This window comes from Carassius auratus, chromosome 4, assembly GCF_003368295.1.
Source record: "Carassius auratus strain Wakin chromosome 4, ASM336829v1, whole genome shotgun sequence".
NCBI lineage: Eukaryota > Metazoa > Chordata > Actinopteri > Cypriniformes > Cyprinidae > Carassius > Carassius auratus.
Window position 1 is genome coordinate 9,579,828 of NC_039246.1, and position 9,550 is coordinate 9,589,377.

Sequence of the window (9,550 nt, forward strand, 5' to 3'; positions counted from 1 at the left end):
CACAGTTTTTTAATGTGGACTCTTCTCCTGTACATTTTAAAACACTCATCAAGATTGGTCCTGATCCTTGCCCAAAATGAGCAGCACCCAGAGCATCTACAGGTTCTCCACAGTCCAGCTCTCTACACACCACTGCAGCATCAGCCATATCCCAATAGCCATCACACACTGTTCCCCACTGACCTCTGTGATAAACCTCCACTCTACCAGCACAAGGACTGTTACCACCAACCAACCTCACATTTGTTACATCTAAGAGAGGACAAAATAAAGAGAAAGACAGAGACAGACGATCAATCAATAAATCAATAAAAATCAATCTAAAGAGATGTCATCACATTTCAAACTGGAATAACTACTAATAATTCTAAGTAGTTGCACTGGGGCATGTAAGTTCTGTGAGTAATCACTTAAATTTGGACCTGTCACTGAAACAAAGCTATTTTACATTCTTAGAAGACTTGACATAAAGAGCATGAATATGGACTACATTTACAGTTTTTTAAAACCATATGGTTCTTCCAGTGTCAAGAGTCAGATTAGCTTTACTGTCATTCTGGCTCTATAAAGTTAGTATACAGTGAAACGAGACTTTGTTTCTCCAGGACCAAAGTGCCAGTGAAGTGAAGCATAGACAAAAACACAGAACACAGGACTACAAAATTGTATTAAATAGGCTTAGTAAAAGTTAAATACGAACTAAGAAGATTATTAAAAAACTTTAAAAGACTATAAAATAAGAACTGTTTAAAACTGAACATTTAACACAGACTACACAGGACTACATAAAGTGCATGTGTGCATACTGAGAGAACAGTGCAGACAGCTAAAATTTGCAAAAACTTATATAAAATTGTTTGTGTTGAGGTAGATAATAGATTGGGATGTGTGTGAGGGTGGTTCAAATCAGTCCAGTGTGTGAATGAGTTACTATCCCCACAGTCCTCTGGATTTGAGGAGTCTGATGGCTTGGGGAAAGAAGCTGTCACGCAATCTGACTGTGAGGGCCCAAATGCTTCTGTACCTCCTGCCAGATGGCAGGAAGGTGAAAAGTTTACGAAAGGGGTGTATGGGGTTGCCCGAAATTCTGATGGCATTACGAGTACAGTGTGTGGTGTAAATGTCTGAGATCAAGGGAAGAGGGACCCCGATGATCTTCTCAGCTGTCCTCACTATCCGCTGCAGGGTCTTGCGATTTGTGATGGTGCAGTAACCAAACCAGACAGTGATACAGCTGCTCAGGATGCTCTCAATAGTCCCTCTATAGAAACTGGTGAGGATGGGGGTGGGAGATGTGCTTTCCTCAGCTTATGTTGGAAGTAGAGACTCTGCTGTGTTTTCTTTGCTACATGGTGTTGAGAGACCACGTAAGGTTTTCAACTAGGTGAACACCAAGGAATTTGGTGCTTTTGACGATCTCATAGGGAGAGCCATAAATCTTCAGTGGGGAGTGGTTTATCTGTGCCTTTAAATGGTTTGCGTCTCCAATACACATTAATCCACAAATGACTTAAGCTGTTACCGTATTTTCGCACCTTCGAGTATAAGTCGTATCAGTCCAAAAATACGTCATGATGAGGAAAAAAACATATATAAGTCGCACTGGACTATAAGTCGCATTCATTTAGAACCAAGAACCAAGAGGGAACTGAAGATGAACACCGAGCTGAGCCAGATAACGAACAAAAGACTGACTCGTTCTCAAGTCAAGAACCGTTTCTGTCAGAGGCGTCCGATTTGAGAACCAATGAGCTGATGATATTGCGCATGTGTGATTCAGCGTGAAGCAGACCGACACACAGAGCATCTGAACTGAACTGATTATTTTGGTGATTGATTCTGAACTGATTCTGTGCTAATGTAATGAGCCCAGGTAAACCGAAGTCTTGCAATCATCGCCAATGACGCCATTACATCGAGCGCAAAAGAACCGGTGAACCGTTTTCTTCAACCAGTTTATTGAATCGAACTGTCCGAAAGACATACTGTTGATCATAAAACCGATGCAACCAGTTCTTAACTCATGAACGATTGAATGTTTTGTTCATTATCTGGCTCGGCTCTGTGTTCATCTTCAGTTCTCTCTTCACAGCATTTCAGTCAGTGTACTGTTTGAGTAAATTAATTACTCCGGGATATTGGTTTGTTTGAACTCAGAGGGAGTGTCAGCCACATTAAAAAAGTTAACAGCTTAAGTAATTCGTGGAATAATGCGTATTGGAGACGTGAACTGTTAAAAACTATTCAGTTCGATTTGGTGAATTGGTCCAAAAAGATCCGGTTACATCAAATGATTCATTCGCGAACCAGATATCACAAACTCCTTTGTTTTGAACTCTCTCACAACAAACACGGAAGAGAAGACAATGCTGAATAAAGTCATAGTTTTTGCTATTTTTGGACCAAAATGTATTTTCGATGTTTCAAAAAATTCTAACTGACCCTCTGATGTCAGATGGACTACTTTGATGATGTTTTTCTTACCTTTCTGGACATGGACAGTATACGGTTCACACAGCTTCAATGGAGGGACTGAAAGCTCTTAGACTAAATATAAAATATCTTAAACTGTGTTCCGAAGATAAATCGAGGTCTTACAGGTTTGGAACAACATGAGGGTTACAACATGAGTTATTAATGTCATAATTTTGATTTTTGGGTGAACTATCCCTTTAACTAATGAGATATTGTAAAGTGTTACCTATTGTTCTTCCTAGTTCTTTTGGACTTCAGTCTGTTTGAAACATTTGTTTATGTAATACATTTTTATGTATTGATTTAATGTATTTAAATGTTCATTACACTTTTTATAATATTTTGATAATACAGTGTACTGTGATAAAAGCTTTAGTAATTATTGCAACAGGAATATTATATAAAAATAAAATATTAAAAGAATATTTGAAACTGTCACATGCCTAATCTGAAATAATAAAATTACAGATTTAAATATATGTTTAGTAGTGTTTGCCCATGAAATGTGCTTGATTATTAATGTCTCCAAAATGTTTAATGCAAAATACAACCTTGCAGAACAAACAAACAGAATTACAAATACTATTACTCTGTAAAACTCCTTTAGAGATAGTACCATTTAAGAAGAGTCAGAGACATTCATAACAAACACAGAATTACAGAGTTATATTTTCATTAATTTCAGTTAATTCTTGTAAGCTGTGGGTGTCATGGGGACCCCATCAAGTGTTTCTGCATTGGGATGCATATGGTCCTTGTTGTGCTACTAATTGCTCTCATATTAATCATCTTACCAGCACACAGAAGCGCCTGGTAGTCATCATGGGAGCAGTTGTACTTCTGTGATGTTGTTGGACAGAGGTGAATCTGAGACTCATTTCCTCTGCACTGAATCTCTTGTGTCCACATCTGAGTGTCTCCTTTGTCAAAAGCAGCTGCTCCCAGCATCTGTACAGGAGCCCCACAGTCCAGCTCTCTACACACAACCTCTGCATCCTGCTGGTGAAAGACAGCGTCACACACTGACATCCACGTCTGATCATGAAGTATCTCTAACCTCCCAGAGCAGCGAGAACCTCCAACCAGCCTGACACCTGCAGTGAGAGAAAATAAAGTTAAGAAAAGTTACATGACCATCGTAATCATTGACTTCTAAACAACTGTATTTATCTAAAATAAGAAAGGCAAGACTTTATATCTTTGGCAATCACATTTACAAACATTATTATAACATTCAATAATGTTGACAGATCACTATTTTATGTGCATTCATATAACAAATGTTATAAAACTTTGATACACATAATTGTTTTTTTGAAAATACATACAACTATTGACACATTAAACATTACAAAATGTTTTTTTTACTCTGTAAATAATAATATTTACAATATTTACCACCTTTGTTATATGTGGACATCATTAGTCTTAGCCTTAGATGACATAGATGAACACTGGGGTTCACTTAATGCCTTTTTTGGAAGGTAAAAATGCATAGACTTGTGAAGCTGAAACAATTGACTGCAAGCTTATTTCTGATTGGCTGGCTTTAAGAAACTACCAGGAGTCAGACTGCATAAGTATTTATGCCAGGAAACAAAAACCTTTATATTGTTTGCATTATTTGGATTTAAATTTAGATTTTATTTTTATGAATATTTCCAAAACCTCGTACAGATGCATTCAAGATTAACATTTTATAAATTAATGGATTCCCTGAGAATTGAACCCATAACCTTGTGTTATGTTGAAGGAGGTTTTAAGAAAATAAGCAGGCAGAACACAAACTTTAATTGAACATTTCTTGTTTAATTAACTCGTTCTTTTTCAACGGACACTTCTTACATTAATTGAACATGTGTGCCACCTAGGATACATGAATGGTAAGGACACAACATCTTCCCCTTTTCAGAAATAATTCATCTGTTTGTATAACGAAACAGAAATGTAATAGAAAAAATGTCTCAACTTTGTATCTTCTTTATTAACTTAAGTTCTCAACTTCCTTACATATGTAGAACATAGTCCTTTGTCCAGAGAGTTTTCTGTCTAATTCTGACTGACCTATTCAAAGACAGTTCGCTCCATATGACTAGTAAGCCAATTCTCAGATAACTACTATGATGACTTTTGTTCTACCCACTTAAATGATAGAAGACTTGTGCTGTCCAATCTATTAAGACTGTGTCTGTTTCCTAAATAGTGGGGTTAATATATACATTTAATGTGGGATCTAGAAAAAATCTTATTGTGATTAAACCAAAAAAAAAAAAAACTTTTTAAGTTTGGCCTCATAAACATTAGATCACTCACACCCAAATCAGTTATTGTAAATTAAATTATCACAGATAATAGTTTTGATGTAGTCAGCTTGACTGAAACCTGGCTAAAACCAAATGATTATATTGGTCTTAATGAGTCTACTCCACCAAATTACGGTTTCTAAGCCCCGTCAGACTGGTCGTGGTGGAGGTGTTGCAGCAATATATAGTGATGTTCTTAATGTTACCCATAAAACAGGATACATGTTTAACTCATTAAAAATACTTCTGCTTAATGTTACACTGTCAGATATGCAAAAGAATCTATTGTACCTCATATACAGAATCATTAAAAGAATTTGCAGATTTCCTCTCAGACCATTTGGTTACAGTTGATAAAGCGATAATTGACGGAGATTTTAATATTCACATTGATAATACAAATGATGCATTACGACTTGCGTTTACTGACCTAATAAACTCTTTTGGATTCTAACTAAATGTGACCAGGCCCACTCATCATTTTAATCATACACTAGATTTAATTAAAAAAGTGATGATGTTACAGAGCATTTCCTTGTATCGTTCATGCTGCATATCACTATATCTCGAGACTTTAAGTCAGTTTTTTCTCCATCCCACTGCATCTCACGTTTAAATGAAAAATGTACTCTGTGTGATTGACTTTCCACCCTTTGCATTAAACTATGCATGCATACATAATGCTGTTTTGTATATAGTTCTTCAAGCAACTTAATTATAATTGGTTTTTGAACATTATTCTAAATAGTATGCACTTTATTTCAGAGTCATGTTTTCTTATGCTCTGAATAAACGTCTCAAGGTTACGCATGTAACCATGGTTCCTCGAGGGAACGTGACACTGCATCGAAATGGTGTCGTGTGAAAATGTCGTAGAAATATCTTGTATAGTGTGTTTAGTGTGACACCATGTGTGGGGCTGACGTAAGCAACCAGGAAGCTATAAAAGCATGTGCCACGCAGCTGGCGTCAGCTTCAAGTACCAGCAAGCACCGGCAGGGGTGCTGGGAGTATGGCATCGAGACACAGCATCTCATTGCTTCAGAACGAAAGATCCGGGCGTGGCTCACATATCCACCTCAGGCCATACAGTTTCCTCGTTGAGGGAGCTCTGGACTGGAGGATGGTCTCAACAACCTTGATTGAGAGACAAGATGCTATTAGCTGTGCCCCTTCAGGGGCCACACCCATAGTTTCTATAACTCTGGGCGAGGGTGGACTATCATGCCCTGCACCTGAGAGAGTAGATCTGTCCTGATTGCAATCTCTCATGGAGAGCCGTCGAGGAGATTAGATCTGAGAGCCATACTCGTCCCAGCCAGAACGGGGCTACTAATAGAAGATGGACCCTGTCCTGGCGTACTCTTGCCAGAACTCCGGGGAGCAGAGTGATTGGGGAAAAGCGTACAGACTAAGCCTCGGCCAAGTCTGTACCATAACGTCCAGTCCGAGAAGAGCTGGATGAACTAGACAGAAATAGAGGAGACACTGTGATGTCTCTTGAGTCGCAAAGAGTTTCAAAACCTCTCCATATCTGCTTCACCGTCTCGTGGTGTAGCTTTCACTCCCTGGGCCTCGGTCCCTGTCTCAACAGCATGTCTGCTCCTACATTTAGTTTTCAAGGAATATATACTGCTTTGAGTGAGAGGAGTTTGTCCTGGGACCACAAGGATCTGGTGCCCCAGCTTGCACAAGAGGCACGAACGCAGACCTCCCTAGTGGTTGATATAAGAGACCACCGTTGTGTTGTCGGTGCACACCAACTCATGATGATCTCTCAGGTCTGGGAGGAAATATTTTAATGCTTGTTGCACAGCTAGCATCTCTAGACAGCTGATATGCCATGTCAGATGACGACTGCTCCACAGAACATGGGCAGGGTTGCCATGGCTCATGACCGCACCCCAGCCGGTGGGGGAGCTCCCAGCACTGGGCCCTGATTCAAGAACAAAGGTTTCTTCCACATGTCTAAGGCACGGAGGCATCGCCGCGTGACCTTGATATTTCGAAGGCCATTCCCTCCTCGGGGAAAATCCCTTGGTCTTGAGCCACCACTGTAGGGGTCTCATGTACAGCAGGCCAAAGGTATCACATTGGATGCAGCTGCAAACAGACCCAGCACTCCCTGAAACTTTTTGACAGTGAGTACCTGGTCTTCTCTGACTCTCTCGACTGACATGAGGAGCGACTCGACATGACAAGGAGACAGACATGCCTGTATTGTGGTCGAATCCCACACTACGCTTAGATAAGTGGTCTTCTGTAATGGAGAAAGTACACTTTGCTGGCGCTCAGTCTCAAACCCCGCTCCGCCATGTGGGCAAGAACGACATCACGTCTGGCTTGTGATACAATTCATATCTACTGTAACTTCTCATAGTCAGATAAATACTGAATTTAATTTTTCAGAATTGAATGCAGCTAACCAATCAGTCAAGTACCGTATTTTCCGGATTATAAGTCACACTTTTTTTCATAATTTGGCTGGTCCTGCGACTTATAGTCAGGTGCGACTTATTTATCAAAATTAATTTGACATGAACCAAGAGAAATGAACCGAGAGAAATGAACCAAGAGAAATGAACCAAGAGAAAACATTACTGTCTACGGCTGCGAGAGGGTGCTATATGCTGCTCAGTGCTCCTGTAGTCTACACTGAAAACATAGAGTGCCCTCTCGCAGCTGTAGATGGTAATGTTTTCACTTGGTTCTTGGTTCTAAATAAATGTGACTTATAGTCCAGTGCGACATATATATGTTTTTTTCTCATCATGACGTATTTTTGGACTGATGCGAATTATACTCAAGTGCAACTTATAGTCCGAAAAATACAGTAAACACGATCTGATGTGGTAAGATTCACATCAAAAAAAAAAAAAAGATTTAATACGCGCATTGCCTCTGCAGCACGCAAGCCGCTTAGTCACACAAACAATATATTAAATCTCCTCAGAGATAAACATCTGCAGCCACAAGTTCAGACTCAGAGGGTGAAAAAAACCACAGCATGGGTCTCCAGTCCTTGAGAATGAGCTCTAGATCTAGGGAACATGGGTTGAATTAGGAAAAGCCGATTCCAGCCCTCCGCCAGATATATGCAGAGAAGCACAATCAGCCCCCTTATTTTTCATAAATCAGCTGCACTCCTCATTAATGCTGCTCATTATAATATTTAGGCATAATATGCTAGTGAAACTGATGCTTGTGGCTCAGGCTTCTGAACCCAGATATCGGGCAGATCTGCCGGGTGAGGTAGGAGATAGGGACGGGCCCGTCTCCAATCCCTCCAGCAGATCTATCTGTGAACCCAGCTAATGCAGGCGCCACTCCACTTCGGCGAGGAACGGAGCAGCGAGACAACGACCTTAAACAAATCCCCCGAAACCGATTGAGGGGGCGGTGTCTGTGTACATCTGGGTATCGGTTAGGGATGAAACAAAGCTGTTATAAAAAAAGGATAAGCCATTCCACTGTTTTAGAAATGTTAACCATAGCCTGAGTTTGTCGCGACATGCTTGAGTTATGGAAATGAGGTCCTCGAGTGGACAGAGGACGTGAGTGAGAGGAGATGCGATATGAAGGGGCAGCCCTGCAGAATGATGTGCATTGCGAAGTTTAAATGTCCGAACAGGGATATAAAACTGAGTGGCTGTGGGGAGGCCGCTGGGCCCAACTGCTTGCAGCACTGCGGCAACAAAACCATGGTGGAGGGCTGGGCCTCATCGAGAGGTGGGTGTGGACCTGCCATGGTGGAATCCTGGGGGACGGCCCAGGCTCGCTGAAGGCCTGTTGCTGCGGCTCGATGGGCGAAGCGAGCTGGATCCTGTATGGAAAAAAAATCTTTGTGACTGGGCAGGCGTATCTTGGGCCCTGCGGGCTTTGCTCTGCCTGTGGGTCATTTTGGGAGTTAACTGTAAGGAAACATACAGATCACACAGCTCCGCTTTGTTCATTTTTTGTGAAGCCTGTATATCTGAGTTGCCCAGTGCTTGCCTCAATGCAGCTACTGTCCATTTCCACCCAAGTGATAGGAGGAGGCCGGGGAAGAAGATGAAAGACTTGCCGGGGATGGAGAAAACTGTCCACGGCATCTTGGTGAGCTTAGGGCTGTTTGAGCCAGTGTGCGGCCATGTGAAGAATCCTGGGGCTCAGGTGCTACGTCCAGTATAGGAGTGATGGTTTGTGGGACCGGCGGAATGCAAAGGTGCATCCTTGGTGATGTTAACTTCCTCATCGGATGAAGAGCATAGTCGTTGAGACATGGTAGCAGAGCTGAGACATAAGAAGCTACCAAACTGCTACAAGACTGTCAAATGAATTGGGGTGAGACTGCTGTATATATACCTCTTACCATTGATTGCTGAGTGCTCAATTTTATTTATTTATTGTTTTGTTTTTTTGTCTTAACATTTTATCAGTTCATTCTGCTTTATATACAGCTTAGCTGCAGATAAAGCCTATGAGCTTGAGATAAAGTTATATGAGCATGAGTTTCATTGTGAAAATGTCTTTATCTTATCTTCATAAAATAAAATGCTATAGTATTTAACTTTTCTTCTATATCATTGATGATGATTCTGAAAAAGAAAATGTGCCTGATGCAGAGATTAATTGAAAAACTACAGAAAAGTAAAACTACTTTACTTCAGCATTACTAGCCATGAGCACACATCAGCTGCTCAAAAAATGTGTCAGCGAGACTAATGGAGCGCGAGCGCGAGCGCAATCCTGTGACAGTCACAGGCATTAAATAATGTGCATGTGCATGAAGG